This window comes from Eleutherodactylus coqui, chromosome 1 (assembly GCF_035609145.1).
Source record: "Eleutherodactylus coqui strain aEleCoq1 chromosome 1, aEleCoq1.hap1, whole genome shotgun sequence".
Taxonomy (NCBI): Eukaryota; Metazoa; Chordata; class Amphibia; order Anura; family Eleutherodactylidae; genus Eleutherodactylus; species Eleutherodactylus coqui.
Window position 1 is genome coordinate 352088427 of NC_089837.1, and position 22605 is coordinate 352111031.

Genomic DNA, 22605 nt, shown 5'->3' on the forward strand with positions numbered 1-22605 from the left:
CATTACTTCCAGTAAAGGGGTATTCACATTTCAGTCAATCGTGGATACTAGTGTGTTTGTCACGGGCACAAGTGTCCAGACTACAAACAGCTGAACTGGCTATTTACACTGATTCCATAACTCTCATAGGAGTGAATGCGACTTACAAAACACGTTATTTCCTTAGCTTCTGAGATGCAGAAACAAGTATAGCTCGCTATGTTACACTGTTTCCATAACTACCATTGGCTTCTACGAAAGTTACGGAAACATTGTAACACAGCCTCTTTGAATTCCTTTAAATATTTCCAAATATTTCAATAGATTATACATTCTTGTAAGAAATGATACCAAAGTATTGCACTGTAGTGTCTATAGAAAATTATTTGGTAGGGATTGCAGATTTTATAAAAAATGGTAATAGTGGTTAAAGTGTATAAAAATAAAGATGTGGAGGGCTCCGTTATTTAAGTTTCTCATCACAAAGTAGTAACAATATAATACGTTTTAAGAAAAATAGACATGCCGAAGACTGAGCTAACTACACATGTGGTGCTTGTGGTTATAAGGTTAATAAACAATGTATTATAAGGCTGATGAAGACAGATGGAATTAAACCGGGTCAATGTGTTCTGTTTAGTCGATTCTACATCACTGGCAAAGTAGGATGCGTAATAGGACACCACATGTCCATGTGTTAGTGTTGCACCCCTATCTACAGTAACAAACTGGTTATGTGTTTAATATAAGGATTAGCTGTGTACATACAGACCTGAAATTACCATAGAAACAATTCAAGCAAGACTGAAAAACAGTTGGATGATGCTCTAGCATAGTTCTTGTCGATAGCACTGGTATTGGCAACAATCTTTCAGATATACACTATGGAAGATGTCTTACGTAGTGCAAAGGGCCTGGTAGGCGGAAACACAAATCTCAACGTTATACAGTGACGGAGTTACTGCGTTTAGACTGAACGACCGTTCTCGTTCAAATGAGCGGACCGAAATTCTAATCATTCCGTTTAAACAGAGCCAATGACAAAACAGCGAATGAGAATTGTACGCTTCTCGTGTGTTGCTTCAGCCGACATAATAATCAGCGCCGGCTTGGGCACTTATCGTGCAGTTTAACCCTTTCCAGTCCAATTTGTATTCTGGTTTTCCTAGGGGGCTTACTCTTTTTCTGCCGTTATACAACGGCGCTATATGCTGGCTAAAGCCAGTACTGCATGAGGTGACACGTTGGATAGGCTCCGACAGCAGAGAGTCTGGCAATATACAGTAAGAGAACCCCGACGGACGGCTTCCAACATCAGAGCTGTACAGCCTTAAATCATAATGTCTTCAGAGGTCAGACAGTGGATTGGAAAGGGTTAAAAACAGATTGTTCAATGTTTCACATGGGAAGGTGAAACACTGAACTATCAGTGAATGAGAATTCTTAAACTAGAATCGTGCCGTCTAAACAGGCTGCCCGAGTGCGAACGAGGTGGAGAGGACATCCCCAGCTCATTTGCTCGGGCAAGCGAGAATCATGAAATTCTCGGCCCGTGTAATAGGGGCATTAGACAGGGAATTCGACTGAGTTAAGCCCCATTTACACGCAAAGATAATCGCTCAAAATTTGCTCGAAAGACAGTTTGAGTGACAGTTTTGAGCTATCATGTTGCATAGCATTGGCACTAATGTCCATTAGCAGCTAATTAACATCATTTGAATATTAATGAGCCACCAGGAGATGCATTTACAGAACAGCAGGTGGTCTGTTCTTTAAGTACATGGCCTTTGTTCTGCCATGGGTTGCCAGCTAATAAAAATGTTATCAGCACTGCCCGTGGAGAATTCAGCCTGTGGACCCTGCTATCAGGAATGATAGAGTTTTTATGCGCAAATGAAATCCATTGTTCAGCAAAAAAGCAAATTTGGATGAATTTTGAGCGATAATCAATGTGTCTAAATGGGCTTTTATACTTGAATATGATAAACGAATTAAAGAAAACTTGGATCACTGTGTTTAAGATTATGTAATGCTTCAATTTGCTGCATAAGAAACAGAGTAATCCATTCTAGAAAATAATTTCATCAATTTATTTTTTATATTATAATTCAGGTTTCAATTGTGTGTAATAAATGTGTGAAAATTGTCCTGAATTTTAAAATGTCAGTACATTAAATATACCTAAATAGCAGCATAAGAACTTGGCTATGAAAAAAAAAAGTTAAAATACCCTTGTGTACATTTCCATGTAGTTATACAATTCTCCCCGGGTTATTTCTCCATACTTCTGCAATGTGCTTCTTCAATATCTTCTGGTCTGGCATTGCATTTTGTACTTACATAATTTAAAACCACATTCCTATGACCCTGTGGAAATACATTTATTTATACTTCATTTATGACTCAGGTTTGCACATTTCTTAAGAAGTGTATTATAGACTATTGGTGACCGCAGCAGGAATGTTGGGCAATATGTATAGAAGAAACAGGAGCACTGCTATGCCAACATAAGGAGAGAACAGACATTTAACAGGTGCGATTCTTGTTCTCTTCTGAAAATTAAATTTAATAAGTCTAAAACACACCACTCCTATAAAACAATGTGGTTAATTTCATATACACTATATTATTCGCATGATTACAATGTTGTCAGTAGAGTATGAGATGATGTAAACTTGTACAAATCAATAAATACAGATATATTCACATTAGGGGATCTGTAACCAACTTCTGCGGCAGAAAAGTCCACTTAGCCTGCCTGCACATGGCTGGATTTGCATTGCAGAATCCCGGACCGGTGTCCACCCCTGGATTCCACAGCGGATACCTGCCATTTACATGCTATGCAAAAGCGTTTTTTTTGTGCCCACGAGCTGAAATCAATTGCGATTTTCCACTCGCGGGGGAAAAAATTGCAGCATGTTCTATTTTAGTGCAGGCTACGCACGGACGGTTCCATTAAAGACAATGAAAGTTGTCCATCCCTCGGTCCTTACGCAATGAGCATTGCAGAAGAGTCGCGGGATCTGCGTCATTGCCGAGTAGTGGCATGGGAAATTCTGTACTGGTCGGCCAGAAAATCTGGAGTACAGAAGGCCGTCTGGTACGTGGTTCCCAGAAAAATCTCCAACATGTTCCCAGGGACACGTTTGGTGGAACTGCCCAAGACTCTGTCGGCTTTGGATTCAGGTACACACCCTAATATTCACCATTACAAACTTATCATTACACAAATCGCCTGGGGAAGCTCTATTTGGCAAGTGAATTCCTAACATTCCTAGACTCATACACAAATGGATATCTTATTGCCTCCTATCCGCACATATAGCAATCGCTCACTCCTGGAGGAAAACTTCAGTCAGTATCGACTTCGTGAAAACTAAACTATTGTGGCTCATGGTCAATGAGAAGTTGGCACTATCCTTATGGAACATGAAATGTTATATGAAAAAACATGGTCGTTTTGGCACCAATATTTTCTTACTGTGCGCCTATGGAATCCTACAGCTAGATCTTTGAGCCATCCACGGAACCATAGCTCACCATCAAGCGTATCCTCCACCCATCCCTACCCTCTAACACACAAACTTATTAGGAACATAAGCTCTGATCTGGTCAATTGGACGGTTCATTCTAATATTTCAACTTGGCTTTAATCATACGATCAGAAATAATTACAGCCTTACCCCCCCCCCCCACCTTCCTTATATGCGTTTCCCCACCCATCTGATCTTTCCCCAATCTTTACTTTTGTTTCTGATCCACTCCCTTTGCTACTATTTTAATCCAGGGATTAAGGCCGGCTGTCCACGGCCGATGCGGTATCCCGCGGCGAAGCTCCGCCGCGGGAGTCGCCACCCCGGGAGCAGGAGCCACTGGCGAATCTCCGCTGGTCAGCCCTATCTAATAGATAGGCTGACCGCGGAGAATCGGGGCAATTTGCAGCATGCTGCGAATTGCCCACTGCGAGCGGAGAATCGCAGTGATTCTCCGCTCGTGGACAGGTGCCGGCGCTTTTCATAGCAATGCTATGAGAAGCGTCGGTCAGCGTGATTCGACGGTGATTTACCACCGTCGAATAAACTGTCGTGGACAGGGGGCCTTAACATAATTCCTAATTTATGTGGACAAAGACACTGTGAACATGACGAGAATACATTTTGTTTTCTACAAAGAACCCATTTAAAAGGGAAACTGTCAGCAGGATTTTCGTTCTCAAACTGCCACCACACTGCTTACAAGCACATTTAACACACCACTTACTTATGTCTGGATAAAAAGAAGAATGATCATGAGTCTAAAAAAAACTTACATTTATCATTTAGTGCCTTATATTCAAGTGTCCCGTTTCTAATCATTGGGGCGGGCAGCTGGATCCCATAGTCACCACATCATTAGATTATGTAGTTTGCCTCCTCCACTGGATGCCCACCTCCATGGCTGCTGATCTCAGAACAGGTCGCAGTAAAAACCTGCGGTGTACAGCTTCCCATCAGAAATGCAAATGTCCAGTGGGTCGACGTGTCCATATCTCAACTTCACTGGCAGATCGCACATGCACCGGAAGCTGAGGTAGACCGATTTCTGGGCCTCACAGACACTGTGACAAGGAGAGAGGGCCACACAGCATAAGCACACGATTTCACAGTGACTTGTGATGTCAGCGGCTGTGAGAGAAGGCACCAGTGGCCATGCTCTCTTGACTCAAAACAGGACATTTGCATACAAGATGGTAATTTATAATAGGTTGACGATCTCGCGTCTATTTTATCTAAAGGTATGTCAGTGGTGTATTAAACATGATTGTAAGCACTATGATAGTAATTTCACAACAAAAATTCCTGATGACAGGTTCCCTTTAATGAGCATTATTGCCCGCAGATATTATAAACAGGATCCTCAAAAAACATATCACCTTGCAACTGGATAACAAGTTCACATTTCTTTTTGCTTGGGCGCATTTGTAGTGGAAAGTCACATCTGCCCTAAGGGCAAATTATGCTCAGGGAAGACGATGCCAGTTTTTCGCCCGACCTCTCTTTCATTGATTCTGTCATTGAGAGAACGGGATTTAAACCCATAAGAAGGAATTTGTATTCTGTTTCTGGAGACCTAGAGCCGCCGGAGGAGAACAAGCGGGAGCAGGGATTGGGGAGTATGAGTTCTATGAGCTCTTCATTATGTTTACACACTGTTGGAACCCTTCGGAAAAAACTTTTATTTCAGATAATCTCTCTAATTAATTAATTAGTAGCTTACTTCTCTAGTAAAGTACGTACTACAGGAGACCACATTAAAGGGAAAAAAATGCTGGCATGATCTGTATTTTCGGAATGTTCTGTGTCCTCTTCAATATTAGAATGTTGACTGGTCCCCTGTGCTACCTGCCTTCCTGTCAGTGTGACCTCTATGCTTTCTTACCTCCTTTCCATATCCCATTCAACATATTTCCAGCCTCGGCTTCTTCTCTGTTCTGTGCCCCTTTGTTGGGTTGGCTGCCAGGGTCTGCCGGCCTCCTGCTATTGTGGGCAGACACGGTTGTCGTCCTCCCCATCCTGCATGAATAGCTCTTTTACTTTCTATCAGCATTGCCGGAGTTAATCCTCCACAGTGCTGTGCTTTCCACTAGCACTGCAGGAGTTAATCCTTTTCTATGCTCCCAGCCCAGCTGCAGGGTTAATGGGTTTACTCTCTTATTTAAGCTGAGCTGGGGAACTTCCTCCTTGCCATAGTATTGATGTTGTTTGTTTTCTGTTCCCAGCTAGCTATTCTGATCTTGATCTACTGTGAACCGACCCTTGGACCTGTTTACCGAACTTGCCTGAACTCTGCTTGCCTTGACCCTCAGGCTTGTGACCTGAATTTTGTTTATATACCGCCTGCTCTGAAATAAGGCCCATATTCAGACTCTGCGCTTTGACCTGTCATGTGGTGTGTGGCACCAGTGTCGCTGACCCCCATGGGTCAGCCTTCAACTACACCGGGACTACTCAAGGAGGTAGCGGTCTGGTTGGTTCCCCGCAGCATAGTCTAGATCTCTGTATAGGGGTTAAAGGGTGAATACCAGTGAACCGCCAGAATAACACCCTCAGGTTTAGCCCAAAGCCAAACCGGTTAGTTGACACAGAGGGTCCACACCAGCTGGTCATAACACCTTTTCAGTAATAGAATGTTCTTCAGTCCCTGTGTCTCCTACCTTCAGCTAAGTGTGCTTCGTATTCCGTACCCTGTTCCTTCTCACCTGCCATGTATTCATTATAATAATGTAATAATTACCCCAGCAGATTGAATAGTCCTGAATTCTGTTCCCCACTATAGTCAAATCCAGATCCTGATACACTTTTTCCCCCCCTTTTTTTCCCTTTTAAATCCCTTAACTCTCCATGATGTACAGTTACATCATGAAGGCCCTAAATTTGTATGGGGCAGGATAGGGTGTTGATCCCGCTTCATACAATGCAGGTACTGGCGGTCTTTGACAGCTAACACCTGCCCACGCGTAAATTCATGTCAGCATTGGCTGGCAGAAAACCTATTAGGTTCAATAGAACCTAATAGCTGCGGAATGCTGCCTCGGAAAGTGCGGAAAAATCCGTTTGTGGGCATTTGGCCTAACTGTGGACATGGAGTTTCACACACCCATACCAGATTATAGATTTCCGAGAGTCGCGTACCTCCCCCACTCTTTATTATATAACATTTCTAAAATATTTAAATAAAATTGTTTTCTACATGTTTTTTCAATTATTTAAAACCTGAAAATTAATAAAAAACAAGTTATTGTGAACATCCAGTTCATTATTGCCTAAAAAATTCAACCACAAAATATGGCCTCCGGTACACAGCATAGCTGGATTCCGCATGCGGAATCCGGCAGCAGAATCTGGCTCGGCAAGCAGCAGCGCACACACATACCTTATCACTTTCACTTTCATTTGTACTGCAGATGGTCCACACGGCAAGCCGTCGGACGCATATGCGCAGCACAGATCTTTTTTTAAATCAAAGTCCTGCTTTTCCCGCGTCATTGCCTAATGATGACGTAGAATTCACGACCTTTCTGCAATCTGACTGCGGAAGGGCCGTGGATTGAACGGCTTCCATTGACTTCAATGGAAGCAGTCAATGCGGAATCTGCACAAAAATGGATCCTCCTAAGATTTTTCCTTTAGCTTGTGGAAACCGCAATTAGTTTCCGCAAGTGTGCAGGAAGAATCGATTTCCCACAGCGTGGTATGGGCACTATTTGCTGCAGATCCGCGGTGCAGACGCCCGCCGTGGATTCTTCAGCAAATATCTATCCGTGGGCAGTCTTATAGCAGACTGTAAGGCCCCATGTCCACAGAAGTGTAACAAATAAGTCACTTCTACAGTTGAAAGTTAAATAGTACCTTTGAAAAATACAACTTGTCCCACAAAAAACAGAGAGTTAAGTTCTGGATAAAAAAAGAGTTGCGATTTTTTGAACTTGGAGAAGAAAAATTGAAAATGGAAAAAAATAAGGCCAGTCCTTAAGGGGTTAATACTGTGAAGGGAGCTGCCTATTGAGAATTTCCCTACTGCTGGTCAGAGTGGTACTAACAGCAGAATATAAACAGAAACCGTAACTCTGCTTTTATTTATATTGGGTGGTTTTGAGGGAAAAGACTGGAGAGCTGTACAGGGCAAATCCTGTCAAGAATAAAACCTGGAGTTAAAAATAAACTGCATATCCAATTTTTGACACTTTTTTCGACCACGCATATATTTTATAACTTTATTAAATAACAAAAACCACCACAGCAGCTACAACATAAAAAATGGTGAAAAGTTTATTAGCTACACTACATACAGTAAAATTGGGGAGCTCAGAGTAGTAGTAACAAGTTTGAACTTCAAGAGAAGGTTTCCTTGTCAGAACTTTCTGAACTACTGATAACACTTAAAATTCAGGCGAGGAGGTTATTGATTTTACAAGTGGGAGCCAATTTTGCAAAATAAATAGGAATAGTATGCTACTTCCACCAAGGTTTTCTTCTATTGAGGAGCGAACAGTTATTTTTTTGCCCTGAGGAAAACACCTGACACCGATCTTCCTCTATGTACTATTACATTTATCAGACGGCCAGCACAGGCAGCAGTAAAACCCAAATCTTTTATTCCCAATACAAAAAGGAAATAGGCAGCAGATCCAAGGTACTTGGAACCTTGGATCTGTTCCTCATCTCCTTCTTCCTCTATGGAAGCCAGATTCTGGCACATGGTTATCAGACCACAGTACAGACTTCATGACCTGGTCACTGGTGAGTACGCTCTTACTTTATGGGTATATTTACACAGGCTGTATCTTCTGTGGATTTTTAAGAGCATTTGCATTGCAAAGGATGAAATCTGTGCTTGAATCCACAGCAAACTGACATGGTATGATTTAAAATCCGCAGCACATAACGATTCAACACTGAATTGTTCTGCACCATGTAGACAAGGTTTGTTAAATCTCATCCACATGGGATGTACTGCACATCCTGTGGGTTTTCCATGCAGAAAAGCTACACCATTTACCCCCTCATTGTTCTTAGATGCAATAGTACTTGAAACATATTTTGCCTAGCAGTCTATAGCAGCTTCTAAATCTTCCAGAGTCCCAGAGTATGAAATTGTAGAAGACAAAATGGGCACATGTGCTAATTTGCTTGCTGTGATTGGTTCCTCAGGTTTCAATGTATGACTGTGATTGGTTCCTAATGCGCTGGCTCTGATTGGTTGAGCCGTGTGCTTAAGAACCAATCACAGACAGAGCTTCCGGGAGGTGGGTATTTTCAAAGTCTCGAACAGGAAGCTCTGCAGGAGAACTTCAAGCAACTGCTGGGGAGCGTCAGGGGAGACGCTCCAGGAGAGGACAGCACCAGAGAGGAGATGTATTTCTTTTTTTTAATTTTTTCATGCAGCTAAGGCTTAATTTAGGGCTTTTACAATAGGATTTCCGCGATTTTGTGGTCTTGCAATGTGGCAGACTACAAAACATTGCCCGTATGGAAGGACCCATAGAGGAAAGCATGGCCTTTACTTGTAGCACTGTCACATTGCGACAAAATCGCGTGAGTAATTTGCCTATGTGGAAGCGCCCTTTACCTCACAGCCTGTGAATACCTGCACTGCATTGTTGGACACCTCCGCCACTGCAGCCGGTCTCCTCTGTGCCCTCTGCCTCCTGACATGTGAATTAAAACCTCCAGCTCACAGACACAGCAGAGATAACAATACATACTACTGTCTTTCGTCCTCCGTTAGAGGGTTTACTTGTGCAGAGAATCGTTACTGACAGGCTCTAGACAAAATGAGACGTTAGATATAACAATTCAGGGATCTATTTATCCTACTGGATGCACTGGGGGTTTTCACCATTTAGTTTTTTCTATCTCTCAGACAGCCCTTTAAGGACTTGCCTATTTTGTTTAAAATTGTTATGACTAATTAAAACACTTCTGGGTAAAGGGTACCACAAATTATTATTATACGCTGCCACTATTAGCTGACCTGCTTGTAAAACACTAAATGGATGTGTACAGGAAAGAACAGAAAGGAAGTGCCTTTAGAGCTACAGAAAAGCAAACTCAGGAAGAGAAACATAGTTGCATTTCAAGTTTGTATAATGAGATGGAAAGCCAAGAAAGATGCCTGCCTGTTATCCGCCATTCACAATCTAGAACTAGTCAACATCAGAGACAGTGAAAAAACTAAAAGTAAAAGGCATCCTACAGTATAACTGTACCATAGGGGTGTGGATATGGTATATCCACAACTCATAAGTTACCGAGTTGCCAAAAACATGGAAAATATACTATATGAAAAGTTTTTTTGTACTTGCTTAAACTTGTGCTCTCATGTAAAAAAAATAATAAATCATCCTAAACTTTTCTCTCTCAGCTGCCTACAGTTCTATTGCTGTATCTCTGTCCTGTGGGCTGGGTCTGGGCTAACAGGCTGCAGTCAGCCCGTTTACGGGACATCATAGGCTGCCGCAGCCAATTACAGACCTCCCTACTTGAAACCACTGTGACTGGCTGCAGCAGCCTGCCATGTCCCATAGACAGGCTGACTGCAACTCGTCAATACAGCATCATAGGGAGACTGGAGCTGTGGTAAGGCAAGAAACGTGTGTACAGGATCACTTCCCAATTTTACACATGTTGAGCACAAATAAAAAATAATAATTCAGACGACCCCTTTAAGGCCGAATAGACACAGCCGGGTCGGAGTCTGCACACAGGACCCCGCAGCGGAATCCGACCCTTTGCCCAGCTGGTGACCCTTCCGCAGTTGTCTCTTCTATATTACAGGTGTGCTGCCCAGCACGCATGAGCAGTACAGAGAATGCGGTGCCATCCCTATGCGATGATGCGGAATTCGTGACCCTTCCACAATATCACTGCTGAAGGGCCGCAGATCAGACGGCGTCCATTGACTTGAATGGAGGACGTCCGCGCTGAAATAGGACATGCTGTGTTTTGCCCTTCGCGAGCGGAAAATTGCAATTGATTTTCGCTCGTGGACATGGGGCATTTACCTGTTCGCAGCCCTGGCAATCCAGCGCTGTGGTCCCATGATTCTCCCGATCCCTAACAGCAGAGGTCAGATGACCACTACCTGCCAATTAGAGGCTGCAGCATCACTATTCCAAGCTCGAGGCATCATGGTACCCAGGGTGTGAGTGATGATGCTAGGAAATCGTTCGGTGACACTTCAGCCTCAGATTGGTGGACAGCAATCACCTGACTTCATCTGTTGGAGACAGGAAGAATCACGGGACTGCAGCCCTTGATTGCTGAGGCTGAGGACAAATAAGGACCCTTTCTTTTATTGTTTTTGGTCCTTTGGCTCTAATTTTAAAATGTAAGGTAATAACTGGACAACCCCTTTAAAGCCACCCTCTGATTTCAGGACAAAATTCTATTCGGGCCAGACGGGCAAGGTGTATATATAAGAGAGCAAACTTTTGCCGTAAGTATAAAGGCAAGAAAATGTGTTCTGCATACATGCTATTATTCAAATGAAGTTTTATTGATGCTGGTACTTGTAGTTCTGTATACGAACTCCACAACATGGAGCCAAACCAGTGGAGCTCTTTATGTAAGGGAACTTATATATATTAGTGGTCCAAGACAACCACCTGTACCCGGCTGGTGACCCTTGTGTACCTCTCCACAGTCTGTTCTGTATTGCTGATGTGCCGCCCGGCCGGATTCTGCTTGTGGACATGGAAAAGCAATTTTCCATAGCATGTCTATGGGCAGTATTTGCTGCAGAATTCGGAGGCGGACGCCCATGTGCATTGGGCCTATACCTCCGGACATTCTGGGCTGAACAGTCCCATCAGTGATTGACAGATATCTGTGAATGACTCTACATACAGAGATAGGTGTCAGTCGCTGATAGGACCGCCCCATGGACTGTTCAGCTCAGAATGAGCAGGGATACAAATGAATAAAATACAAGTTATACTAAGTCTTTCCCCATAAAACTATATAACAATCTGCTCAGCTCCTCCTGCTCTATAATGTGATGCCTGCAGAATGGACAGTGAGTTCACATCAACAGGCTCCCTCTAAGAAACCTCTTTTCATAATACCCACATATATATTAAAAAAAAACCTTTGCTGAGGTATAAAAAGCGCTTTGCTCACAAACTGCTGTCATTAGTTATATCTTATTTAATGGTATTTTATGCCAATTCTATTCTGTGAAGCAATACAAGTTGGAGAAGCAAAAATACTGACGCTGTTGAAAATTGGTTTTTGCACTACGAATCTATTACAAATTAGTCATACCCTTCAGTTAAGAACACATTCCCTACAGAAGCCTGTATCAGAGACTGGCATTCGCATTTTTCCATAGCAGATATTTTATCTAATGTGGATTCTGGAGGTGGATGATGTGTGCAATAACGAAGTGAGTCAGGGGATTTATTCTTCCTATTCATGCTATTTTCAAGAATTTCTTCTTAAAGCAGGACAAACTTTAAACATTTTATTTCCAAGCAGACACAAAGCGTAGAAAATGAACAATGAAGTTTCATGGTGAGGGAGCAGGGACAGATGTCTAGGCATGGTAATTCATGCATCTGCTATGGAAGTCATAGTCATTATGGGTCAATCAGAAGTAGCAGGTAAACTGCCAAACATTCTAGCAGAAAGATGCTTTAATGTATATAGTTATATGCCTATATTGGCGCCTATCTTCACGCAGCGGAATCCGCGCTGGGTTTGGTGGATGCCTGAAGAACATTACATAGTAGCTACTGTAAGATTCATCCAAGAAGTCATAACGGCTTGGAGCTGTTTTTCAGGGCTTGAGCTATGCCTCTTGTTGCCAGTAAAGGGTAATGTTAATACTACAGTATACATAGACACTGTAGACAATAGTAGGCTTACAACTTTGTGGCAACAGTTTGGGGAAACCACGTTCCTGTTCCAGCAAGATTGTGTCCCTGTATACAAAACAAGGTCCATACAGACAGAATTTGAAGAGCTTGTCGTGAAAGAACTTAAGTGACCTACGCAGAGAGCGCCCTTACTTCGCCTCCACTGAACACCTTTGGGATGAAATAAAATGTGAGGCGCAAGCTACACCATCCTGTTGAGCATCTGTTCTTAACCTCACATATTCTTTTGGTTGAATGAGCAGATATTTCCACAGATACAATCCAAAACATTGTGGAAAGCCTTCCCAAAAGAGTAGAGGCTGCAGAAGTGGAACCAATTCCATTTTAACACCCATGGTTTTGGGAATCGATATTCAACAAATTAATTCAACATGCTTACACTCTTATGGTAATATAGCATATATAGAGGATATTAAAATACACCTGTCATCCATCAACTTCTCTTTTTTCTCAAAATAGCCCAGGATGAGGTTAGTGTATGGCTGTGAGAGATGCCTCAAACAGATGCTATCTATCTGCCAACGGCTGCCCATGGGCTCCCAAGTAAACATAAAAATTACATGATTAACGTGTACATTTTTATTTGACAGTGCAGGAATGTATTGAGTCTGTATCCTAAAAAATTGGATTCCTTAATGAAATTCAACCAAAGGGGTATTCCAATAAAAAAGAAACATTGGCGGCCGTGAGCAGGAAAAGAAATCAAAAGAAAAAAAAGCAAAACTCACTCTCCGCTGACCCACTGCCCTCCTGTGCATGCTCCAGTCTTCTGGCTGCTCTTTGCTGACATTGCTGCGGCTACAAGAGTTCCTAAACTGGCCATCATCAATGGCATCCCGTAATATAGGCCAGAGTCTCTACATCAGAAGTCCAAGTGATAGTTTTAAGGGATTACAATGGGGCCAAGAAAACCTGGTGACATAATGAATCACATGACATGGTTCCATGGTGAGTAAATTACAAAATTATTGCTTAGGGCGGCGGGATTTAAAAAATTTAAATAAATTAGAAACCCCCTTTAATGGCGGACACATCTGTATATAAAATATATGCAAAATAAAATGTGTGCATCTCGGCTCCAGCTGCTAGCCGTGGTCCTCCTCTCAGTGGACTCCGCTGGTGGTTCGCTAAGTATGTACCCTGTGAGTGTAAACATGTGTTTGTGTGTGTACGTACGTTAAATATATAGAAGCAAAAGTTCATCTATGTATTGGTAAAATGTGTATATGTGTAAATCTGTACTTGTTTGTGTACATTTGTATTAGGCCTCATGCACACGGGCGGATTTGATTTGCGGAACCCGCAGCGTGGGAGATCCGCAAATGATGTTGCCCGTAGACAGACATGGGTGCCCGCAGAGCAGCTAAAAGCATGCGGATGTGATATATTTTTTCCCGGCGTGTAAATCGCACTTGTGAAAAGAAATCGAAGCATGCTCTACTTTCCTGTGGCGCGACCCGGGCACATATGCCGTGCTGAAGAAAGAAGATCTGACCACAGCGGAGGAGACCAGCGCTGGATCCAGAGTGGTTAGAAACTGTATTTTATGCCCATGTCTGCAGGCACGGGCTGATTCCACTGCGGGATTCAGCAGCGGAATCTGTGCGAGCCCATGTGCATGAGGCCTTAAGGCTGGGTTCACACAGGACGGATTTGCCGCGGAAATTCTGTCCTAAATTTCGCCGTCGCAAATCTGCCTGCGGCCGGTAATCCTGGTATTGGCCAGTCATGTGGATGAGATTTTTCAGAAATCTAGTCCACACGGGTCGGCGAATCAGTCGCGGCAAAGCCGGCAGAAGCCGCAGCATGTCCATTCTTTTTTTTCCTGTTGCGGCCGCGCTCTTCTCTATGCGAGCGCTGTTCGCAACAGAAAAGCTTGCAGTCTAACCGCTCCAAAACCTGTGGCTAAGTGCCGCGGGTTTTGAAGCAGCGCTTTCCTGGCGGAAATCTCGCGTTTTTTCGCTGTGGCCAAACCACGAGATTTCTGCCAGAAATACGCCCTGTGGAAACCCAGCCTAAAGAGGTTTTTCAGGACTTAAAAATAAAGTTAAAAGGGCTTAAAATTAATACAAACTGAATATTCGCCTATCCCAGCGGCTCTCCACCCTTTAAACTTTTTCTTTTAAGTCCCAGAAAACTTTAAAATGTGTCTATGTATGCTGGCAGCATGCTATACGTCTATGTATACGCAAACAGTATCTCTTTTCCACCTGGATCACTGGTCAATGTGCAAAAATGGATGTGTGACTAGCCCTATTGATTACTTTAGGTCTGCGTACTATCTGTGTGAAGTCTGTTGGACACATGGACAACACATGTTGTCTATTATGCTTGTGTGAATAGGCCCTTACAAAAAGTAGTCATTTCCAAAGTAAATTGTACACACAGTATAATAGATAATAAATATACCAAAGCTTCATTTGCATTTCAAATAAGGAGCAGGTTTTTAAGCCAAATATGATCTTTTTTTGTTTATAAGGAAATTAGCAGATGCAAAGCAGCCAAGTGACATAGGTTGCAGTCTGTAAAGAAAAAAAAGGAACCTCAGAAAATAAAATAAGGTCTATGGAAATGATATGGGATTCTGAGCATGCAGCACAAACAGGAAATGCAGGATATCAGCATGTCATAGTACTGTAGCGTGCCCAGACAACACTGTAAACAAATTGTGTTGTTTTTACAGAACTGGGCATATGGCAGGTAGATCCAGCGAGGAACATCTGAAGAGCTAAGAATGGCAGACTTTTTATACAAAGCTGTTATCAATACTGATAAGCAACATCGTAGCCATTCCCGATACATTACATAGAAGGGAAAATCAAAGCTGCGTAAAGAAAGAATGAAAAAAATTGGCAATAAAGTCCTGATTGAAATTTGAGTTAAAATCTTTAATTGTAGATTACTTTGATAGAAAAGAGATTGTAGTAATTAATGTAACATACTGAGTTTGGGTTACCGTAACTACTAGGGAACAGCTGGGGTCAGTATGAAGCCCTCTTTTGTGTTGATATTAATTACTGTACGTGGTTTAGTATAAGAGGACAGTATTATGTTAACAAACAGATTTGGATAAATTGGTGTCTTGAGCAGAGAAGTGGCAAATGAGGCTTATTTCAAGGGTCAGCACTTGGGAAGAGAAACGCTCATACCTGGCCTCTGCTATGGTTCCCCCTGCAGCCGTTGCAGAGGGGACCGTTGTCACCGTCCATGGTGCGTCGGCAGAGGGGGGTTGGTGCAGGAGCTGGTGACCGGCAAGCATCAGTAACGGTCGCATCTTCAGGGCCGGCCTCACTTCCAGCTGCGTGCGTGGGGGCTGGGAGGATGAGGCAGGAGGTCGAGCTCAGAAGGGCATGTCTGCGGCAGCCAATCAGCCGCTGGGGGCGTTTCCTTCAAGTAAGGACTGCCAAACCAGGTCTCCACCCATTATTCTGGTGGAGACATAAAGCATCAGCACCACTACCGATCACTATTACATACTAAATGGGGGGGGGGGGGGGGAATTAGTAAACTGATTTAAAAATGGACTGTATAGTATTTTGACAACTAGGTGTTCCATTAGCCTTGTCCATTGGGAGTACCCCTACACACACTGACACACTGACACATCAAAACAGTACTGATAAAGACAGGGCATCTATACCTGTTGCGGCTAAGCTTCGGTAACCACTAATTACGGTTTCACAAGTACATATGTAACACGGAAAATTGCAGTAATCCACATAACAATACTACAGCTCGTTTGCAACATGTACAAGCAAGAACTCAGTTTTTAAAACAAAAGATGCTCCAGAATTGTTATCTTGAGAAACTCAATTATTTGATAAAACAGATATGTCAGGAGAGCTGAGCATTGCTCTTTAAGTAGGCCAAGGGTTGGGGCTTTAAAGCTGAGCGTACAGGTATATTGGGGTGTCAGGTAAAATCGTCTGTTGACCGAATGAGTTTGGACAACATCTAAAGGCCCATTTAGACGGAATGAATGCTAGGTAAACGATGCTCGACACTCGTCCCCGCACATACTCGTGCTTCTGCACGGGAGCTAGTATCGCTGGCTCACAGCGGGGAGGCTGGAGATTTCACTTCTCGCTCTCCCACGCCCCTCTCTCATTTGACCTAACATAGCGGCCGTTCAATACTGAATGATCATCGTTCAGCTCATCATCCATCGTTTATGCTGCATAAACGATGGACGATGAGATGATCTTTCAGTGTAAACAGTAGCTGTTCAGTAGTGTACGGCCGCTGTGTTATCTCAATGGAGGGAGAACGAGGAGAGAAATCTTCAGCAGCTGCCCCGCCCCCCTGCTGGCCGCTCTGTGAGTGAGCCAGCGATACTAGCTCCCATGTAACAGCACGGGAGTGAGTGTATGCGGGAACGAGTGTCCATTCGTCTCGTCTAAATGGACCCTAACTTGTGTATGTGGTTAGCTTGAAGATCAGTTATAATGAGCTTGTCATGTTGGCCTGTATTCAATGCATGCGAATAGAAATGTCAAGGACCTAAGAGTTAATGCAATGCAAATCTGATTAGATAGCAGGCATCACATTAGCTTAACAGCTGCACAAGAATGCTTTAAATACTTATCTGTCATTTCTTTGGCTTCTCTGAGGACCTTATTTATGACTTGAATCCTGGTAAGGCAGCTGATGTGGTATTATTGGGATTTTTACAAATATACATAAAATATTAGTGAATAAAACAGAAAATCAATTAAATTCATACAATGCTATCAGTGCTACCCGCTGAGAACACGACATGCAGTCCCTCTTATCAGGGCTGACGGCTTTTATGTTGAGCTGAACTTAGCGATGGACGAAGAGTGCATGGTAAGTGCACGATGGGCACACATTTACACGCAACGGCTATCGCTCAAAAGTCATTGTTTGGACCAATTGTGAGCGATAAGTCGTCGTACACATTTAATTTAAGGGGGAGGGGAGGGCCATCTTAGATGTTTTGAGAGGGGAAGGGGGGGGCTCCTGACTCTTCCCAGTCACTAGACAGAGGGAAACCAGCATTGGGCATGTTGGATTTCTGGATTTCAACATTACCAATCCCTGTGTTTTTAAGAGAAGTACACCATCACCAGAGGTATGTAGTTGCAGTTTATTCCTCTCTTCCCATTAAGAACATGTATTCTTGACTCAGTGTATAGAGGAGGTTTGGAGAACTAGCTATAAGACATATGCTCAACAGCTATTGAGGGTGGATGGCTAGAGAGAGAATGAAGTCAAGTGCAGATATAGATGTTCTAAGACTAAGCACTTAGGACTTGATACGTTATAACAAATGTCCACATTACATGTTAAGCAGGAAACAACGGGGTTACACAAACATGGAAAAGGATTAAAGGAAATCAGTAGACTATAATAAGAACAGCAAAGAGCTAAGCAGCTACACTCTGTAAGAGAAAATAAAAACAAGCACCTAGGAGGAGTTGTCATTTTGCTGTAAAACCTGGCATGCAGTTACATCTCAGGCAGATATACAAATGATTAGAGTTGGGGTGTGAGTAGATGACGCGGGAAAAGCAGGGAGGGGGGGGGGTTAAAAAAAATCTGTACTGCGCATGTCCGACCACGAGCTGTGCGGACTATCCGCAGTACAGAGAAGATACAGAAAAGGCGGGTACATGCGGATGCCGGCTGGGCACAGGGTCGCATTCCGCTTTGGGCTCCCGCATGCAGAATCCCACCCAGTCGTATGCAGTCAGCCTTACTTATCTCAACGTTACAATCACACATAGAAAGTTTACTTCAATTCCAACAACTTTTTTGTCATTTTCTTGACAATGAGTGCATTTCACATGTTTTAGGCATCCGGCACACTATCGTACTTGGGGCCGTGTGCTGTCTGTGTTAATTCTCAGGCAGCACATGCTCTATTAGAGCCTATGGGGCTTTGCGGATTGCCATTTTTGGTCTGTGTGACATAACTAATTGCATGTCCTATTCCTATTCGTATCATGGATGAGAAATAGGTAATGCTAATGCATGTCTATACGCGGCGTCCATGTAAATCGGACAGCAAACGGATAGGACAGGTCTCAGAGTGCTGTCAGACGCGATTGTGGCCGAACCTCTCTGGTGTTGTACACCCAGCTTTATAGTAGCAAGCCTGTGGTTGTAACCTGTAGCTATCAATAGTTTAGATGTTCCTTTCAGGCTAGCCAACCATAATTTTATATTTTTCTGGGCAACCTATGCAGAAATGACTGACAACTGACATTTATTTATATAGCCATTGGAAAATGATAATTAAATCTAAAGATTCTAAGCAATAAATGTTTATAGGTCAGATACGAATATGAACTAATTACTAGCATTGACTGTGAGCTGTAAGATGATGATAATTACAATCATATTAATCGGTCAAGTACTACCAGCATAAAAAAAACAACAAAAAAAAACGGGGCTTCCATTTTTTTTTTCACGGACACTGAAAAAAGTAGCCTATTTTATGGACTGCCCAAGAAGCTTCTGAATGTGAAAAAATAACTTTTTCATTTGATTATACTGAATGCCCAAAATATAATTAGTATCTCAGGGACCTGCTGAACACATGAGAACATGTCATACATCCTCTCAAAAACTGGCAAAGGACTGAGAATCTGAGGAGTAAGCACCTGGTAGAACATGCTCAAAAATGCCAATCTGCATAAAGCATAAGGAGAGTAATAACAAATTTACTGAAAAGGGCAAAACTGTATGCATAAATAGTACTGTTTCCGTATAACATTAACCAGCTCAGTTCCTGTACCTTGTCGTTAGAGCTTTTTCACACAGTGTTGTAAAGTGTGTTAGATGGCAAAAACAAAGACAAACCCTGACTAGACGTAAATTTTAAGTCTATGATGAAATATTGTAACGTCTACATACACCGGATTACGGTGTTTTTTAAATCAAAGCATGGCATACTCAATGTATGGGGTTTTACTGGTACAGTTCTCTATAGGACCTCAAAATAGCCAGAATAAAGGCATGTACAAGAGGGCGATGAGTAAATTATGACATCAAACATTTATTTCTAAAATGCCAGTACGGTAAGTGTATGCATTTTTTTCACGCTTGATAACACAGGAAAAAAGTGCGTGTAAAGGAGCCCTCAGAGTTGTAGTCTGCCCTCACAGGGGCATATTCACTATGGCACTTTTAGGGAATAAAGGGAAAAACAAAACCACTTTTTTTAGGGTTTCAGTGGTTTTGTTTTCACTGCAGGGCTTTCTCGAACGTGATTTGTACGGCCGAAAAAAATATAGGACATGCCCCATCTTCCCTGCATTGTGTGGGGAAGATCGGGAGGCCGCCATCTTCCCACCTGTTCTTTCAAACTTCTGCACTCTGGCACGGAGTTTAAGCTGCAGGTGAGAGAGAGAAGATCTCCCTTGTTCAGGCGCAGCTATGCTCCGTACTGCCGAGCGTAGTTGTGCCCACGGCAATGTGTTTTAGCCCTTAAACAGTTGGGGGGGGGGGGGGGGAACGGCAGCAAATCAGCAGGTGCCAATCCACACCTGAATGGTGCAGATTTTGCTGCAGGTTTCAACCTCTGCATTTGAAAGCTTGAAATCCGCAGCAAAAATTGACACATTTCAAATATGCTGCTAAGTTTTTTATTTGCTCCTGGCTGAAATTTTTTAAAATCTGGTCTACATGGCTTGTAGTTTAGAGTAAATTCTGCAGAGGTTTGACAGCATATACACCCCATGTGTAAGCACCCTTTGGGACCTTTCACACAGAGATGGAATTATTCTGTACGGACACTTCTACATCACAAGGTTATCCCTATGGGGCTTGAATTCCACACTTGTTAAAATCTGCACTGCATTGAATGGCTCTGATTGGTTCATCGAGCACTGGTTCTGATTGGCTGAGATACGGTCCTCGAGGACCATCATAGCCAGTGCTTCCTGGAGGTGGGGATTTTGAAACTCCAAGCCAGGGAGCGCTTGCTAAAAATAACAAGCAAGCCTGCCGGAGCTGAAGAGGAGATATGCGACGGACCTGATAGCGGCTGTTAGGTGATGCATTTTCTTTTTTTTTTATTTTAATGCAGCCTGGGATTATTTTTGGAGTAGGGCTTTTATTTCAAGCACACACCCCCACCGCTGAAAATCCCAGCAAAATAGTGCTACAAAGTCACACAACTTTGCAGTGACACAAAAATCGCGATTTCAATATTGCAGAGAACACAGATGCGATATGGCTGCGCTTTTCTTGCTGAGATATCGCTGACGCCCGTGCGGAAGAAACCTTCTGGATGTCTTGCGAAATTGTTACTGCAGATTTCTAACATACAGGAGATGTCATTCCACAATTAAAGTCTGTGTAAATAAACGTTCCTCAAAAGGCATTCTGATGTGGAAACCACAACAAAATCTGCGTCCTGCAGATAATTCTGTCCCATGTGAAAGGTCCCTCAGTCCACTTTCACATGGATGAGAAAATCACACGAGCTTTGTGTGTTCCAAGATGCACAAATAAAAACCCCATTCTTTTTAATGGGGTCATACACATAAGCGACTTTTTCCCACATCGTGGCCCGTCCTACCATTGGGCGTTCCCTCAGAAAGCATCGCCCATTGTTTTCCATACGGCTGGCAAAGCATCAAGGTGCTCACGAGTGTGATGCTTGAAAACAATGGGAAACACTCTGTGATCCTCCGCTGCAGCTAAAAGCCACAGCGGAGGATCGCTACTTCCCTAACAGACAAATTTCCGAAAAAGGCATGTGAAAAAAAGCTAGAACCTTTAACTTGCACGTGCATTTTTTTGCGGTTTCTTTTTGTTTTCTTTTAAATAGGCGTTTTGGGGCATTTTTTTTCCATTCACATTTTAGTAAGTCCATATTTTCTGACATTTTCCATATTCTATAGAGAAGCTTACACAAGAACACCAGCATTAAAAATGCCAAACCTAGAGCCTGGGTCACTAAGCCAAAAAACACACAAGAAAAAAATAAAAATAAAAAAATAAAAAAAAAAAAATCACAAAAATCCCTGCACGGTTTGTAATGCATTTCAGGAATCGGCGAACATCAGGCTACTGCATTTTTGTCTTGCAAAAAACAAAAACTGAGCAAATGCACCATTAAAAGTGTCATGCTACACGCGAAACCATCCTTAGGGCTCTTTCACATGGGGGAAACGGTTTTTCCAGAACACAATGGAATTTGTAGTCCTGAAGAAAACTCTGCACCACAATCCACAATGGGAATGTGTAGATTTTAATGCAGAATTGGAAATGGTTTTTATTCTGCATCAAGATCCAGGTTTAGGCATTAGAGATGAGCGAGTATACTTGTTAAGGGCAATTGCTTGAGCGAGCATTGCCCTTAGCGAGTACCTGGCCGCTCGAGAGACAAGGTTCGTGTGCCAGCGCGGGGGAGCGGTGAGTTGCGGCAGTCAAGCAGGGGGGAGAGAGGGATCTCCCTTCCGTTCCTCCCCGCAGCTCCCTGGCCGCCGCCAGCACCCGAACTTTATCTCTAGAGCGGGCAGGTACTCGCTAAGGGCAATGCTCGCTCGAGCAATTGCCCTTAGCGAATATGCTCGCTCATCACTATTAGGCATGCATCCTGGCAGAATAATTCTGTCGGTGTGAACGAGCCCTTAAGGAGCTAATGGCACCCAAAGCTCGTTTGCAACAATACCCAGCCATGCAATGAGTAATATAGAGAGCTAAATAATAACTCTACATTGTCTAGAGTTATAATAGGTACCAGTAATTGGATGTTCCTAGGAAAGTAATATTTACTTTTCAAGAAGCAATCTTTTTCCCATCAACATGGAGCAACACCATGCTGTAATTGTTTAGGTCCCATTCCTTTCTGCGTCTGGCGCTATGGTTGTTTTCTTCTAAAAACAGTATTTTGATTTTCTAATTGTGGACAACTCCTTTAATGGCAGCACTGTCCACCCCCACCTTCCTTAGCAACACTTTACTTCTCAAACTCTCATGGTGCACGTCAGCTGGAGAAAGTAGTATGCTTTTTTTGCAGAAGCTGTTAATAGGAAATATTGTGCAATTCATAATGAACATAAAAAGGACATGCAATTTGCACGTGGTTTAAAAAAAAATAAAAAAAATAGCTACATTCTTCCAAAAACAGTGCCACACCTGTCTATTGGTTGTGTCCGGTATTGCAGCTATGTTCCATTAAAGTGAATGTTGCTAAACTGCAATACTAAATACAAACTGGGAACAGGTGT

General features: G+C 42.8%; 1 protein-coding gene across 1 annotated transcript in view; it reads right to left on the minus strand.

Annotated features, from left to right (window-relative positions):
• The window catches only part of ATP2A3 (ATPase sarcoplasmic/endoplasmic reticulum Ca2+ transporting 3), a 174851-nt gene that overhangs the window by 145375 nt on the left and 6871 nt on the right, over positions 1-22605 (minus strand). The gene's annotated exons all lie outside the window — the stretch shown is intronic.